At 38.4% G+C, this 18031-nt stretch overlaps 1 protein-coding gene and 1 pseudogene across 3 annotated transcripts in view; both read left to right on the top strand.

Moving 5' to 3' along the window:
* The window catches only part of MTUS2 (microtubule associated scaffold protein 2), a 352715-nt gene that overhangs the window by 52136 nt on the left and 282548 nt on the right, over positions 1 to 18031 (top strand). The window lies entirely within an intron of this gene.
* Positions 7290 to 10212, top strand: LOC110076465 (KICSTOR subunit 2-like; annotated as a pseudogene). Its single transcript, XR_013543358.1, has 2 exons — positions 7290 to 7879; positions 8022 to 10212. The product of XR_013543358.1 is annotated as a KICSTOR subunit 2-like (transcript).

Genomic DNA, 18031 nt, shown 5'->3' with positions numbered 1-18031 from the left:
GACACACAAAGGCCATTATTGGCCTGATAATTAGGAATGCATGGCACACATTGTGGAGGGAATTAGGAAAACAAGAACAAAAAGAGTTTGTTTGTGGGGGGGGCAGGGAGAGGGGGAGAGATCAAAGCCATGACTGCAACATTTTAGGAATTATCCCAGTCAGACTCAGGAGAAATTGAATGATGACAGAGCAAAGCCTTCCCCCCCAATAGTTTTGAAATGGTCATATTGATTGAAAGGGCCATTAGACTAGGATCAGAAAGGATTTGAAAATCCTTAAGGTGCCTTGTTGTATGGTCTGAAAAAGAGACTATCAATGCATGATAGACTTTGACAAAGACAGGATACTTCAGTCAAGTAACCCATAGCTACTATCTGGTTTGCAAATTGCTTTCTATTTCTCACCAGAGTGGATTTAATTTAAATGAAATCAGTTTAAATCATGATTTAAATCACTATTTAAAATTTTAAAATCTGATTTTTGGAGAGACAATTTGAATTAAAAAATTATTCTAAAATTTAAATTGTGGTTTAAATCAATTTTTTTAAAAAAGAAGTCATTGATTTTATCCATCCTGTGTCTCATGATATAGAGATCTTTGTCTTGGGGTCCCATTCTACTTCGGAGTAGCCGGCTTCAAGAATTTGCTGCATGTTTAATTGCTCCATGAAAGTAGCAGTGGGACTTGCAAGTGCATTATCTGAGAATGTATGTAGTTTGATTTCCTTTGCCCAGTCTGCTTGAGAGAACCAGGAGGAGCTCATACAAGTCAGTATCTTCTGGCCTGACTCAGTGTGCAGTTATTTTACTTACTGCAGGCAGAGGGAGAAAGAGAGGGGGAGACAGACTGAGAATTGTTGGATGTATTTAAGGTTTATGGGATTGTGCGGGACGTACTGAAGATTAAAGAGGACTGGAAAGCCAAATGAGCACTGTGTTAACTTTGCCTTGATAACAGGATTTGTGCTGCCGTCTGCTGCAAAAGATAAGACAAATGGGATAGTAGTTGACCAGCTGAAAAGTTTGAGAAGGTAATATTCACTGCCAGAAGTAAGAACAGAGGCTACAGTCTCGATTCTCTTTCATTTTAGCTCTTTATAGCAAATGCAATTTATTTAGTATCAGGCTGGAAAAAAAGTGGAAAGCCATGGCCTGTAGCAAATAATCTCATCTTAACCATTTTCCTTGTTATCTCACCACGTATGGGGTGTGTGTGAAATCTTCAGTAGGTCAATAATGTATGGTAGCTCTTTCATTTTAGGCCATCATTATCCCAGTGATTTGCTCATTATGATGAGGTGAAAAGACTATTCCTACCTAAATGCAGAAATTTTCATCCCATATGATCCTTTGATACTTCTCAAACAATGAACTCAATCTCTTCATGATTCCTTAATAGTGGCTACCATTGGGGATGAAACCTGTCAGATGAAATGAGATGTCATACAAACAGAGAAATATTATTTTGCATGATCTGTTTTTTTCTAAATGGAAAGATAAAGACCAGGACCTAAATCCAATAGCTACTCCCAGCCAGAACAAATGGGTCCACTGTTATGTAAATCCAACTGATTGAATAGGTCAGAGGTGGTTCAGGCAGACATTTGGATTCAAACCACTGTCGGTAAAAACAAGGACTAGTTCCTGTTCTGGGTTACTACCTTTTTAGAACAGCCTTGAGAAACTGGAACATGTCCAGGGAAGAGTGAACAATAAAGTACAGATGTCCTGTGAGCAATGATTGAAAGAGATAGGTTTGTTTAGATTTGGGAAAACATGATTAAAGTAAGACATGTCACTGCTTTCAAATAGCTAAAGGGCTGCCTTCTAGGTGATGGAACAGACAAAAATTTTGTTGCCCCCGAAGGCATGATGGAAACTAATGGGTGGAAAGAGCTAAGAAGCAGAATTTTAGCTCTCATCCTAACATCAGAAGCTTTCAAACAGTAAAAGTGCTGGATAGTGAGGCAGGCTGCATTGGGAAGGAGTAGGCACTAGATGTGTTTTAAGCATTGGCCAGACAGCAATTTCTTAGAGATGCTGTTTTTGCAACATTATTCCATTGAGCAGGATGTCTAAGATCCTTTCCAAGTTCTATGATTGTAAGTAAGAAAACAAAAACTCTGTCTTGTTGCTTTTAGACTACCACAACACAGGATGCTATATTTTATTTAGATTTTTTTTTGAAGTCATCCCCCTGGGTCCTCAGGACATACAAGTTTAAAAATGCAAATACTTATTTTGTTTTACTTAGTTTTGCATTTGCTTCTGGAAGCTTCCAGAAATGGCAGTTTTCACTCCCCCACCCCCCCAAAGAAAATGAATCTGGAATGCTTGTCTGGGCACTTTCTGTTTACTTTTTGTTCCCTCAAGGCTAAACATTTCCTGATTCAGTGCAGCCTGGGAAGGGGGGGGGAGAATTTGGGGCATAATTTGTACTCCAAGACATCTGAGATGGTCTACTCCAGGTTAGAACTAGTCATAATAGTCCTCAAAACATGGCAGATGTTTCATGGCAAAAGACAAGGGTGGGCATCGTGCAAACCCAGCCAATGTTGTATGACTCTAAGACTCCTTTTCCCAATATTCTTTTGGGGGAAAAAACACCCTAAATTGGCAGTGTGGCATGTGGCTTCCTGCTTCTTTCCTCGCTTCTTGTGGCTTTAAAAATGTTTCATATAGCTTGTTTTAGCATATTTATTTGTTAAACATTATTTACATCCTTTATTTTTATTTTAAATTGTATTTCTTTGCCTTAATTGACTTGATCATGGAAATGTTCACTTGGAATAATTACTTCCTCATTTTCAAATGCCAGTTACGCTGAGAGGAAGCCAGGATATACTCAGCCAAAGTGAAGAATTCCTTAATCAATCTAGCCAATAAGAGAAAAGTAATAGAATTCTGAATGAAAAATAAGTGTTTGGTCACTCAATAAAGTACAATTTATTTATTTCAAGAAACTTGTATACTGCCCAATTAGTTCCGGGCACTATTCCAGTGGTTTACATCAAAAAGAAACAAATAATATAGCAAACAAAAGACATCAAATCATCAATAAAAACAAGAAGCTGCAAAATACATTTCAAGACAATAGATACTACAGGAAAGCAGCTGGGAGCCTCACTGCTGTTTTTTCAACAGCATTTTCTTTGGTAGCTTTTTGTTGTTGCAGCCCATGGAATCCACCACATTATCAAAACATCAGAAGAACCTGAAGCTGTGGAAGAAGCTGGGAGTAGTTAAGTGCAGCAAGCTAGCTCATAACCAACAGCAGACAACAGAAACAAAAACTTCAGTACCTTGGACAGCTCAATTGAGTTCTTAAAATCTGATGACTTCCCAAGTTCACTTGTTAGCCCGACACCGAAAGGATTTGAAAGACGAATGTTTTAATGCAATACTATGCCCTTTAGTGACACTGAGGATACAGCTGGATGACACAGATGGTACCTTGTTAAAAGCAGGAATTTTAAGTGATGAAAGATGGCTGTCACAGAATGAGGTTTTTTCGCCTCCTGAAGTTTGCAGATTAGCTTGTCTTGTTGTGTGCCTAGTCACTGGGAGGTAATCATTTTATTTATTTATTTATTTATTTATTTATTTATTTATTTATTTATTTATTTATTTATTTATTTAATATCCCGCCTATCTAATCAATTAAGATTACTCTAGGCGGCTTACAGCATGAGCTTGGTTTGCTAGTCTGGTTGCTGAGGCATGAAGCTGTAAGGGAACAGCATTGCTGAAACACTGTGCTTATTATACTTACTGGATCTCTAGGTGTGTCTTCTGCTATCTGAGGTTAGAATTCAAAATGACAGTTTGATGTTATGGGTAATAGGAACATCTAAATCACAAGAGATAGACTTTTCAAAAATGTTTTAATATTGTTGTACACCACTCAGAGACCAATGGTAATGGCGCGGCTAGATATCTTGTAGACAGACAGACAGACAGACAGACAGACAGACAGACAGACAGATAGTTAGATAGATTTCAAGCAAATAATATTTTTCCAATGGGAGTAGGTTTTAGACAGCCAGTAATAATTGAAGGTTGAATCCCAATTGTCCATGAAGCTAACCGGGAAACCACAGGTTAGCCACTCTTTCTTAGACTAAACTACCACACAGGTTTACAAGATCAGCATGGGACAGCCAGACCCACTTAAATTCTGTTAGAAGGATGTTGGTAGAAGTGTAATAAGAAAACAGCCTTGAGACAGAACTACTGAAAATATCACTGTTTCAACACTATTCCATCTTTCTAAAGAAAATGAAACTTGGAAGTTATTTTTGGAGTAATTGGATAATTTTAGAAAAACATTGATATTAATTTTAGAAACTATAAATTGATCAGCTTTTGTTAATGTTATGCTTTGTTTTTAAAAATTGTTTCTTAAAAAAATTTATTTTAAAAATTCAGGGAAATTAAAAAGTTGACAAGTAAATGATGTTTCAGGTTGTTAGCTAGCCTTGACATGGATTAGCATTAGGAGGTAAAGTATTTTTACATATAACAACTGCAGTGACAGTTCTGTGGAAACTGAACTGTCATTGCAATTGTTAAGCATTCAGATATAATTTATTATAACCTCCAGTGAGAAAGTGGTGTTTAATCCCATAGGAACAACTTCTCTTGAGGACTGTTACTTTCTTCAGAATATCACAGATATTATAAACAGCATTTTACCTCAGCTTCTGTTTGCTTTAGATCCCAGTAGTTATCTGATTCCCATATGTTTTGGTTTAATCCATTTGTAAAGAAGTTCGTCTTTGGCCGGGGGTGCGCTGGTGGTAAAGGCGGGAAAGAGAGTCAGAGGCTGGTCAGAACTTCCAATAATAACGTCTTTATTCTTAACAGCATTCAACTCAACGGAGTCAAAAGAATCCAACAAATTCACTTCAGGCAACAACTTGTATTTCTTTACTTTAACATTAGGTAACGGCATGTCATTCATTAGAAGGGGGCCGGGCCGAAACGGTCTCAAGGGAGTACTCCTCACGGCGCAGACCGTGCCACAGCACGGGTGGCGGGCCCAGACTCCCTCCAGAGGCTTCTGTTGGAAAGAGGGACCAGGCCTGATCATTCTCCTCCCCCCAGGATGGTTGCGGGGATAAACAACCACGGTCCATTCTAAAGGATCCAAACCTTTTCCTGTAATACCGTCCGCACATGGATCAGGCAACAATCCGCTTCCCCACTGCAAGTTAGGGAATGCTTGAGAAAGTCCCGCAGGAGTCTCTCCTCCAAGCATGGGCTCAGTTTGCACCCCTCGGTCTACCGTGTTTCCTAGAGCTCCCACTCCTATCCAACTGAACTTGCACGCTTTTTCTCCTTCTTTTATCTCCTCCCAAAGAATCATGTCTAGCTCCTCCCCTCCTTCCTCTACCAGACACACTTCCGTGGATCACTTAGGAACTACTTCCTCAGGTTCTATGTCAACCAAGATCCCCTCCAGCAACCGCTCTCAATCACTGGGTCAGATGGCCCAGAGGACGCTGCACTTATATTCTCAGCTTCACATCATTTTAATATACTGTAATAACATTTTAGAACTGAAAAGCTGGAAGAGACCCTATGAATCATCAAGTCCGCCCCCTGTCAAGGACGCACAGTGGAGAATTGAACTCCCAACCTCTGGCTCCACAGCCAGATACCTAAACCAATATAAAAATATTGTGTATACACAAATTATAATCATTTAATAACTGGAGAGCTAATGTGATGCAGTGGTTAGAAGGGTTGGACAGAGCTAGCATCATTAAGATTCTTGCCTTCACTGAGCCATCAAACCTGCTCTTCTTCATTCTGGCCTACCTGTCAGGATTGTTATAAGGATAACGGAGAGGAGAGCCATGAATGCTGCCTTGACCTTATAGGAGGAAAAGCAGGACAAAAATATAACTAATAAATAAATGTTAAAAATTAGTGTGCGGAAAACAATTCTTATGATTATGATATTACACTTTTTATTTCTCAGCCTTGATGGTGTATGTGAGTGGACCAACAGATGAAGCCTAAACATTAAATGTTGAATCCTAAAAATATGTGCATATGATGACATGCTTGCAAAGTCATTTATTTTAGAATTTCAGGAAGCAAATCAGCTATTGACAATTATTGTAAATTGGTAGCCAAAGATTCTGGAACAATACTTGTTGCTGAAATTAAAATGAGGAAGAGGGTGACCTGATCATTCTTCCATATTCTTGTACAGTAATTTCTTACCTTAATGTTTGGTATTTTGCAAGTTTTGTACTTACTACATTTTAAAAGTTGCTTGTTGATGGAGTTCCAACTTTTATAAGGTATATTTTTCTTTGTTTCTTATGCAGAAATATAATATCTGTCCTTAATGGCATGGTTTGTGGGCCCTTATGAGACACATATTTTTGTGTGAAATGGATTGTTTCATTCATTTGGCATTTTTTTTCTCAATGTTTGAAGTAGATTTTCTCCATCAGCATCTTGGCAATAAATCATAAATGATGGTTTTGGGGGAATGTTTGGTGAAGGCTAATCCTAAGGTATAGTCCAGTGCTGTTTTTATATGGTAAGAAAAATGACTTGTGGTTCTGTCCATGTCATGAGATAAGGATGTATTTATAGACTAGTGTACAGCATGAGATATGGTTCTAAAGATCTTTCTGAAAGAAGAAGTTGACCTTTCCATGTTGGACTTCTCATCTCAGCCTAGAGCCTTTGTATGCTGATTGTATTGAACCTGATCTTTTAATGCATCTTGGATATTTAGTGGAATGTAGGTCAGACATTTTCAGTTACAAGAACCAGCTTTTGCCTAGTGCTTTATGTAGTCTGAAACAATGAAATAAGGCAAGTAGTAGAGAATTAATCCTAGGTAGGAAATTAACATTCAGAGCTTGGAAATGCTACTTATTGGTGCAGGTATTCTGATTGGGGGGATTCTTGTAATTGTAACTTGGAAAAGTAACCTTTCCAAGTCCGGTAATTATACTGATGGGAGTAGCACTTATTCCTAAATGAGGATGTCTCGTGTTGCTGGTCTTCTGCACTGATGTTACTTGACTTTTTTCTTAGCTAAACAATAGCAAAACTAGTGTAACAAAAACTGCATACCTACAATCCTATATAAATAGTGTTACCTAATTAATAGCTGTCAATACCCTGCAATTCCAGGTGGTCACTATGAGAAAGGTACAAGTTTAACCATTCTAATATAATCCTGATTGCAACCCCTTTTTTCCCCCTCCCATTTAAGTGAGTGACATCTATGCCACTCACTTTTAAGGATTCTCTTGCCATGAAGAAAAAATGTCCCTCCATTTCTGAAGGGATAGATTGTGTGTGTATATGTGTAGTCAGCCGAGCATGTATCTGGTGAAGCAGCACCCAGTGAGGAAGCCATGGGCATCGCAGCAGGTGAATGGGGGAGGTGATCCTGCTGGGTGCTCCAGTGCCGGTGCAAAAGGTGGTGCTGGAGATTTTCTTCTCACACTTGGGCATCTTCTCCTACGATAAGGCCAAGGACAATGTGGAGAAGGAGCATGAGGCGAACTAGAGTTGGCTTTCGCTGCTGGCCAGGCTGGCCCACCTGGCCGCAGCCGAGAAGGCCTATCACAGTATGACCTTCCTGGGCCAGAAACTAGGTGGGCAATCATTCTTCAGCCAAAAGGACTCCATACGAACCATATACACACTACTACACAATGAACTGAAGAAGGTGATGGCAACAGGCAGGAATGCAGTGGGAGGGACAGCCCGTCACCTAGAGGAACTGTTTTCTCACCTGTCTGAACAGTTCTGCTTTTTTATTTAAGCATGGATGAAAATTGCTGACTTTTATGAAAAAAAATGTATAGTCTCAATACTCAAAAGTTTAACTCTAAAGCAGTGTTCCTCAACCTTGGGCCTCCAGATGTTCTTGGACTACAGCTCCCAGAAGCCTTCACCACCACCTCTGCTGGCCAGGATTTCTGGGAGTTGAAGTCCAAGAACATCTGGAAGCCCAAGGTTGGGGACCACTGCTCTAAAGAACTGATAAGCTTCTTGGAATCTATACTAAAAAATATAGCTCAACATTTCATCATCCAATCCTGAGTCCTCTTGAAAGCAATTTCCAGTTAGAAGCCGATGTGCTTACCCATCTTTTGAAGGCTCAGGCCCAGATCTCAGAGTGGAAATTCTTCCTGTCCTTGGTGAATTTGCACAATGTGCATTCAAAGCTACAGACCTGGGGCCAGATTTTTGAGAAACAATGAGAAACTAAGAAACACTTGTTTGGTGGATATGTAAACTTTGACTGCAAAAGCCAGTTCTGATTATTTAGGCAAAATTTCCAGCTTCATTAGAAAAAATGATGCTGTTAATGTCTCATTAATCTTTGATAACCGTGGATCAGAAAGCTTTCAGGGACATGGTTATAATCATCCCCATTCCTACAGGGAAGCCCCAAAAAGAGTTGGTCAGTATCTAGCAGTAGTATCTCTCCCTAATGTTAGGCCAGGTATGCATTGGCCCAGTGCCATTATGATTATGACTGACAAAGCTTCTGACCTGAACACTTTGGAAAAGGTGGTCCGTTTCTATGATGACAAAATCCAAAGCACATATTTCTTGACTCATCCTGAACCTTACTTTACCATAGCAGTTATTTCTGGATCCAAAAAATCTGAGAGAGACTCCCACTTTATCTCTTTTCTCAATGAAATTTCATATTCCCTTAAGAACTCTAAAGCATTTGCAAGTCTAAAACCTGGATTTAAAGGATAAAAGTACTGACTATTAAGGCAGAATATTGGACGGTGAAGAAGCAACAGGATCTAGGCTCCTAGAAATGTTCATTTTGGTTATTTTTTTAAAGGATGTAATTATTTTGCTATTCAGTATTTAATGTTAAATATTAATCTTTAATATTAAACATTTTTAGAAAGAATAATCTGAATGATATAAAACTGAATTGGTAACATGAAAACTACACAAATATGCACTAACATTATCAATATGATATTTTGCTCAACTGCTATATTATTATTTTTAAGTCTGTGATACTTTGTTGACCTTACCTGAGTGGAATATATGCACTTTATCTTGTGCTGGTTATTATCCGCTGGAAAATCGGTTTGAATAGCATTTGGGGGTGATTTTTTTATTCCAGGCTCTGCTTCATCTATGACTTTCCAGTCATAGTCACTGGAAGGTTTTGGAAGGAAATAATCGCAATAAATTAAATGCATCATTGGTTAAAAAAATTGGAAGGGCTAGATTAGCTAACACTGGTAAGGATTTCAGTTGGTTCTCTACAGTTCTAGAATTGGATGTATGTGAATCTTCCCATGGCATGTTCTACCCATCATCACAAGATACATACATTGTTTTCAAAATTTTATAAGGATAAACCTATTATAGAAGTACAGTGACTAAGCAGAGGGTATAATGGGGAGGTCACATATCATGGAAAGACAAGAATCACTGGAAAAGACAAAAAAGCTAGGCAAAAGAAAAAGAGGATGATATAACAGGATAGGATTCATAGAGATGGGAGTTTTGGATTTTCTCGACTACAGATACCTTAATTCTCCATTTTTGCAAGTTCTACCTAACAGATACATTACATAAATGGGAGAAAGGCCTAAATTTGAAGGTTTTGAGACTTAAGTAAGCCTAGCTCCACCCAAGCTTTCTGTTCCTGCCCTGGTCCTAGCTGGGAGCTTTTTTCTGAGTTGGTGCTGTGACTTATGGTGGTGCATACAACCACACTGACTTGGCATAAAGTACAAACAGAGGATGAGATGGCTGGACAGTGTCTGCGAAGCAACCAACATGAATTTGACACAACTCCGGGAGGCAGTGGAAGACAGGAGGGCCTGGCATGCTCTGGTCCATGGGGTCACAGAGAGTCGGACACGACAATGACTAAACACCAAAAGAAGCAAGTGATTATTATACTGCTTGTTTTTTGCATGTGTAAAAAAAGTAGTGTTTTCTTCTGTACAAGAATTGGTCACAGACAAGTTCCTAGAATCCTTATAGAAATATTTTTTCTGTAAGGCTTGTGTAACATAAATTCCCAGTTACCTCTGAAATGATTTAACAGAGTACATTTTAAACTCAGTAGCATGTCAGCTTTGTCATATACTATCCCACAATCTCCTCACCATCAATGCCCCGAAAATTTGGGATTAAAAGTTTCTAGATCATGATACTAGAATGAAGTGGAAAGATAAGTAGTTGAGCAAACCCCATGGCATTAGACGTCTCTTGTCTAACAAAGTTCTATTTGACATCTTTGGTATGCAAATAAGGAAAGTTTTTTAAAATATATGCACATACCTCAGAATATCAAATATTGTTTCTGACCTTTTTTTTTTAAACTGCTGAAGGAATCTTATCCTGGAGGAAAGAAAAGAGAATGGCATTTTCATAAAAAATGTAGAAAAGTCATAGGTCTGAAAAATAAAGGAAGATCAGATGAGTTCACAAGATCTAGAAGTTAAGTTTTTTGTTGTTTTTTTGGATGACTTTTATGAGAGTCTCACAGCTAGCATGGCCAGTAGAGAGCTGTTTTCCAAAAAAAAGTAACTTTTCTAGGCTCTAGATGTTAAAACAAAAGACTGTAGCTGTTGATAAGCTCTTAAATGCTTGGGAAGCAGCTCTTACAGATACCTTTAGGAGTTGTGGATGGGAATTGCCATCCACAGGGAATCTAATAACTTCCTATCAAATAGAATTCTTATCAAGTAGAACAAATGTCCCAGCTGATTGTTTCTGCCCTCTGTCCATGCCAAAGAGATTCAAGAAATCTCAATTGACAAGTCCCCACTAGGATTCTCAAGAACCATCCCTATTTATTCAGTCACATACAAAGATAAATCTGTGTGATAGACATTCCCATATTTGTTTTTACAGCATGATCAACCGATGTGTGTGTGCATGTGTGTGTATGAGAGGGAGAGGGAGAGGGAGAGAAAATGATGTGTGGAAAGAGGAGAGATAAGGTGGAATGGCAAGACTTAAGATCCACTAATTATATTTCGCTTCCATTATTATATACAGAACGTGGAAGTAACCAGGAGTGTTGTGTCACTCTACAGAAAAACATACTGTGTTTAGCATAAAATTTTCTAGACTGCAGCTTGTGATCAAAGCAAGATTGCATCACCTCCCCTATATTTTAAAACAAGACTCCCCTCTTTCCTCAGTCTGTGAGTCACCCTTGATATTACCATTTTATTTAGCTCATATATAAATCCAGCAGGGTGTGTTACAAAAATGTCCTCCTCACTACATGAGAGTACAAGACCAATTCTCTATTTTTCACACTTCGGGATTTTATTTTTTTGCAAACAAACCTCTTTTCCAGAAAAAAAAATTGCAAAATTCAACTTTTTGTGTGCAAAATAAAACTTTTAGCTATAGCTGCTGGTAATGACCTTTTTGCTCTTGTGCAAGAGTAAAGAAGTATCACAGTGGTTGGGTGTTTTTTCAACATGATTTTTCATGCAGGATAAGAACATTTTTGAGTATCCTTTAGATCCTTAGAACAAAATTAATATAACAAAAGTATTTTGACATCATGCTGCACCTTCTTTGAATTTGGAAGGTTATTATTGATATAAGTAGATAGATATCTCGATAATAAAAAATCTGAATTTTCTTCTACACAGACACACACACTAACACACTAATGTTGTTAAAATATCTCAGGAAGCAGTGTTTTTAAAAAGACATATTGCAGTCTCATTGAAACTTGGCGACGGCCTCTTATGTGCCATTTAATTAGTTTCTGTCATGTGAAATATGTGCAGAGGGAAATGGTTATCAATCCTGAAATCCCAGATCATGTGATAAGTGCATGGTTCTATCATGCAGCTTTCCTAATATTAGTTCAAGTGTTTCTCCTGTTGCATTAGAGGAAATTCATTTTAATAAGAAAGAGAAATCAGATTAAAGTCAATGCAACCTAAATGTCTTAAATACAGACTCAGACTCAGCCATCTTCACTGCAAGCCCTTTGCCTGATGTGTCTTTCAAATCCCAAGACATTCTTAGCTCCTGCTTGCATTTCCTGTATGCAGGCAAGAGGAAGCAAACAGGTGAAGTAACTGCCTGCTTGCAGGAGCAAGAGACATGAACTATCATGAAGAGGAGCACTGAAATCTGAAAGATAATTGGAAAAGGGGTTGTCAATAGGATTTCGCAGCCCCAGAACTGTGAATGAGCAAGTCTTCCTTAGAGTGCATGAGAGAACTGATGTTAGATCTCAGGTGCTGCATTCATAAGCCATTCATAGGCTCGCCATTCATACACTTGCCATAATGCACTGATGGGGAACATAAAGCTCTCCAGATGATGTTGGACTGAAATCCCTGCCATCCTGGGGATTGCTGGCTGACTATTTAAGCCAGGACTTGGGAAATTGCAGTAAAACTACATCTGGAAGATGACACATTTCCCATCCTTGCCATATTGCCATGTCTGGCTCCAAAAGTAACCATTCATTCAAAATATTTTAGCCCACTTCTCTCCTTAAAAGAACCCAAGGCGGCTTACATCGTTAAAATACTATTTGTAAGCTAAAAACAGTAACTATTAAAAGAATTAGACAAAAACCACAGTAATAACGGTAAAGAAAATCAACACCAAAAACGGATTCAAAGCAACAAGGCATAACATGCCATTCAAAACGTTCCTCAAATAGCTAACCACGAAGGGAAAGCCTACCTAAAGAGAAAGGTCTTTATCTGCTTGCAGAAGGATAACAAAGATGGGTCCAGTCTGGCCTCCTGTGGAAGAGAGTTCCAGAGTCTATATGCAGTAACAGATAACGCTCTCTCCTGTGTCCACATCAGATGCACCAGTGAATGTAGGCCTCTAGAAACTTGAAGAGCGTAAACAAAGGTCTCTGGAAAACTGAGAAGACACAGATTAGTTTCCCCAAAAGAGATAAGGATAAGAGATAAAAATGGGAAATTGGCCTTATTAGAAGTCTGTATATGGTCCAGTCAGGTTCTTTTCTGGGGACATACCATGATGGCATGTCAGACCGCTAGATTGTATAGGAAGAGCTAAAAGGAGTACTGTAATGTATGAAAGTACTGTAGCATAATCCTGCATTTGGAAATTGCTTAGTGAGGTTGCATTTGTTCTAGAATAGTAGAAATAACATAGAAAATAAAGAGTGGGATTTGGAGAAGTAATGGAGAGGATAGGTTTCCAGGTATGTTATTGGCATTGTAGGAAAGAAGCTGAGGAAGAGAATGGATACTGGCTGAAAAATATGAACCTGCTGTCTTGCTTGTTTGGGACACTCATTATTTCCCGCAGGTAGCATCTGTGCTAGAAGAGTTGACTTACTTGAATTCGTTCATACGAGAACAAAAAAAGAATGTGCCAAGATTCCCGGAGTACATAACTTTTACCAAAGTAAATTTTGTTTATTGTTTTTAAAACAATTCCCCCCCCCCAAAAAATATGGTTTTGTAAAAGTGCTGAGCAAAACAGTATTATCTCTCCAGGCCATCTCACTCCAAATAGGCAGTCAGCAAGACAACACTTAAATGGCTCCCAAACATTCTACTTGTATGTGTGAAGTTCGATTTAAGTCTCACCTCTCTGGGAGTGATTAAGTGCAGACATTTTATGTGGCAGTTCACAGCCAGTTCATAGAGGCAGCTGTCTTTTAAAAGCAATAGCAAGGGAACCAAGAGGAAAAATAAGTAATAATTAAACAAATATGGGCATGTATGACTCAGATAGCTTTACCTACCCAAGATTAGATGAGTTTTCCTATATTCCTGGATTTTTTTTTCCAGACTAGTGAATTTCTACAAGAACAGCTTTATACATACAGTGCGGTCTCTACTTAAGAACGTCTCTACTTAAGAACAATCCAACTTAAGAACAGCTCCATTTGATAAATTTTGCTTCTACTTGAGAACAGAAATCCAAGATAAGAACAGGAAAAAAACCCTTTCCTGCTCTTTTTTTAACCTTAGGTCATCTTAGGTTATAAAAAAATTCTCCCCCTAGTGGTAGAGTACGTATTAACCAGCTTTGCATTAGTTCCTATGGGAATTAATGCTTCAATGTACGAATGCACCTCTACATAACAAAAAAACAGCCAGAACGGATTAATTGGTTTTCAGTCCATTCCTATGGGAAATTTTGCTTCAACTTAAGAACGTTTCAACTTAAGAACACCATTCCAAACCGGATTAAGTTCTTAAGTAGAGGTTCCACTGTAGTTTCTATGGACGGAAAAGAGCAGATACGGATTAAATGGTTTTCAATGCATTCCTCTGGGAAATGCAGATTCAACATAAGAACTTTTCAACTTGAGAACCACCTTCCAATATGGATTAAGTTCTTAAGTAGAGACCCCACAGTATAAGACTGCCTGAAATCCTGCTGCTTGGTGTAGTAAGTCACACTAGAGTAAGACCATTGAATCAGTGAAGATTTGTTGGGTCAGTTACTCTTTATGTTCCATTGATTCAAGTGGGCCTATTCTAGTTGAACTTATTACACTAAAGCAAGCTGCAACTAAAGTAGGAACATTTGAATCAGTAAAACTTACAGAGGAGTTGACTTACCAAATCTTCACCCTCTGTCATATTTTATCAATTTAGTGAAGATGGGTATTTGGGACACAATTCACACTCTCCTGTGCCACTGTGATGTCCATGTCGCAATAGTTCTGCTCTCAACATCATAAGGAAAAATATATTGCAGCTCATACAGCATTACACTCCCTATGTAATCATAGCAAGAGCAAATGAGAACCTCATAACCATAGTACTAGAACATCATGCAAGTGTCAAGAGGGGTGTCTAAGATGCATTTAGTTATGTCATAAGTCCTTTCTTTTCCTTGAGGTGTACATTTAATGTAATTAAAAATGCAACAAAAGTAATTACAACTTGGGATGTTATGGAATTATGAAACCAGGGGTTGATAATTCTTGGCTGGGCTAATTACTTTCCTCAACCAGCACTTTTCCAGGTGTTTTGGAATGAAAAAGTAATTATTGTCTTTTTAAAAAAATGGAATAATCAAACTGTTTTTATTACTGAAAACTGTGGGGAGTGGAGCAAAGTAAGGACCATCTATTTAAAGCTTTATTTGCAAACAGAAAATAAACAGAACATGTGGAACCATGTGATTGCAGCTTGGACATACATAGAAAACAAATAAAGAGAGACAGTATTATGTATATATGCATCTTACTTCAGAATAGGCTTAACTGAACTCACTGGAACTTACGTTTGACTATACATACAGACGTATGATTGGGCTGCAGTCTTTTGTACGCTGTACTTACAACTAGACATAATATATCGTAAAGCAAATTAAATAGTATTTTAAACAAGTTGTTATTACTGTGAATAAATTGAGATGACTCATTAAAAGAACACAACTTCCTTTGAGTCAAGTATATGTAGAAGATTAAGATGCTGCACTTAGATATTCAGGTATAAATGTAGACTTAACAACATCCATTATATGATGCTGGATATCCACTGGCATAAATGAGATCCCAATCAATGCTGACTGTTTCTAATCAAGCTTAGTATTTCCCTGCTGAGCCTGTATAATCTCCTAAACTCTGCTGTGCTGTAGGGAATCAGTTGTGTTTTATAACTATGAAAGTTCTTAGAGGCTGCTGTAGTTCTCCCTGATAATCATCTACACTGTCTAAATGAAATACTAAAAGACCATAATTCCCGTTTAGTTTAATGCAAGCTGTCATTCAAGAAGGAAAATAAAAGGAAAGAAACACACAAATATTCTAATTTAAGAACAAAAAGATATGCATGTGCATATTTGCACATAACATGCACATATACATGCATGCACATTGAACACATAGGTACATATAGTTCTCAAAAAGATCTGTATAAAGAGAAACAGCTTCTGGATTATAAGACATAAGACATAAGACATAAGAAATTTATTTGTCATTGCGCTCACAAGTGGGTGCAACGAAATGAGGTGCTCTTCCCCAAGGTAAAACTGGACATCACTACAAAAAAAAAAAGTTAAAATATACACAACTTTCAACATCCAAATATAGATACCCCGTTTTCTCTCAGCAATTAAAAAGTCCACCAAAAACTTATGGCCCCGCATTTAAACTCAATACTGCACTTGGGTAAAAACTGTTCTTGAATCTGCTTGTCCTTGCTTTCAATACCCTGAATCTCCTTCCTGATGGTAATAGTTTAAAGAGCTGATATCCCGGATGAGAGGAGTCTTTCAGTATGTTAGATATCTTCCTCTTACATCTGTTCTTATACAATTCTTCCAAAGAGGGGAGTGAACAGCCAATTATGTTTTGGGCCGTCTTGATCACCCCTTGAATTGCCTTTTTCTCTGCCACTGTGCAGCTTGTGAACCATACACAGAGACAGTAGGATAATATGCTCTCAATCGAACTCCGATAGAAGGTGATTAACAAACTCTCAGTCAATTGTTGCTTTCTAAGAATCCTTAGAAAATACAACCGTTGTTGTGCCTTCCTGATTAACGCAGCGGTGTTTGCACTCCAAGTCAGGTCATTTGTTATGATAGTCCCAAGAAACTTACATTCAACCACCTGTTCCACACAAACTCCATCTATATACAGTGGCTGAATGTCTGCTCTTTTTTTCCTATAGTCCACTATGAATTCCTTGGTTTTTTGAATGTTAAATAAAAGATTATTTTTTTTGCACCAGCGGGATAGCTGTAATACCTCGTCCCGATACGCAGACTCATCATCCCCAGAGATAGGTCCTACTAGTGTAGTATCATCTGCAAATTTGATAATCCTATTACTGGGATGATTATTGGTGCAATCTGATGAATAAATGGAGAACAGTAGTGGACTAAGGACACAGCCTTGTGGTGTGCCAGTGCTGAGTATCTTGTCAGTAGAGATGTAGTCATTCAGTTTAACCCTTTGTGGACGATTTGTTAAAAAATCCCAAATCCACAGACAGATAGAATCTGGAAAATCAAGATCTTTAAGTTTGTCTATTAATCTGTGGGGTATAATGGTGTTAAAAGCAGAGCTAAAGTCTGCGAACAGCATTCTTACATAATTCCCTTGTGTTTCCAAGTGGGATAAAGCCATATAAAGCACAGTATTGATTGCATCCTCGGTTGATCTATTTTCTTTATAAGCAAACTGAAGCCCATCAAAGGGATCAGGAAGGCAGGAGATAATATATTTCCGAACTAACTGCTCAAAGCACTTCATTAAGATTGAAGTTAGTGCCACCGGCCTGTAGTCATTCGGACTGTTTGTAGGCAACTTTTTAGGCAGTGGAACGATGACGGAAGCCTTGAGACAGACGGGAACTGCGCATAGTGTCAGGGATCGATTAAAAATTATAGTCCATATCCCGGCTAGCTGATCAGCACAGTCTTTTACCACCCGACCAGGAATTAAGTCGGGTCCAGCTGCTTTTCTGGAGTTAACCACTTTCATAGTCTGTCTCACATCCTGCTCATTCACAATGAAGGGGGGATTCTGCTGAGTAAATGATGGCAAACGAACAGTTTCAGTTTGATCGATCTCGAATCGAGCAAAAAAGTTGTTCAACTCCTCAGCCACCTCCATGCCTCCGCCCGAGGAAACCTTTTTGGCTTTGTAGTTTGTTAGTTGTTGAACCCCCTGCCAAACTTGCCTCATGTTATTGCTGAGAAAGCAGTCTTCAATTCTCCTCTTGTATTCGGCCTTAGCTTGCTTAATGCCTCTCCTCAAGTTCGTTCTTGCTGCACTGTAGTCTAGATCATCCCCAGACTTAAAAGCCTTATTTCTAGCAACTGGAATTATCCACTGGTTATTCCCTTGTCCTTCCCAGCATGTTAAATACTTAGTTCATAACTAATTAATTGAGCAATTAAAATGGCATACATTTACTAAACTGCAAGGACTGAATGTGTTTCTGTTTCTATGCAAGAGTAAGGTGTAACATACAAAGAGGTGGACTCTAGAATGTTGCATGTCATTCCTCTCTTCCACAGAAACACAATCACAGGTAGCAACAAGGCTGAATT

Source organism: Pogona vitticeps, chromosome 3, assembly GCF_051106095.1.
Source record: "Pogona vitticeps strain Pit_001003342236 chromosome 3, PviZW2.1, whole genome shotgun sequence".
Classification (NCBI taxonomy): domain Eukaryota; kingdom Metazoa; phylum Chordata; class Lepidosauria; order Squamata; family Agamidae; genus Pogona; species Pogona vitticeps.
Note: the sequence above shows the minus strand (reverse complement) of the source record. Positions and strands in the feature narration are given on the sequence as shown.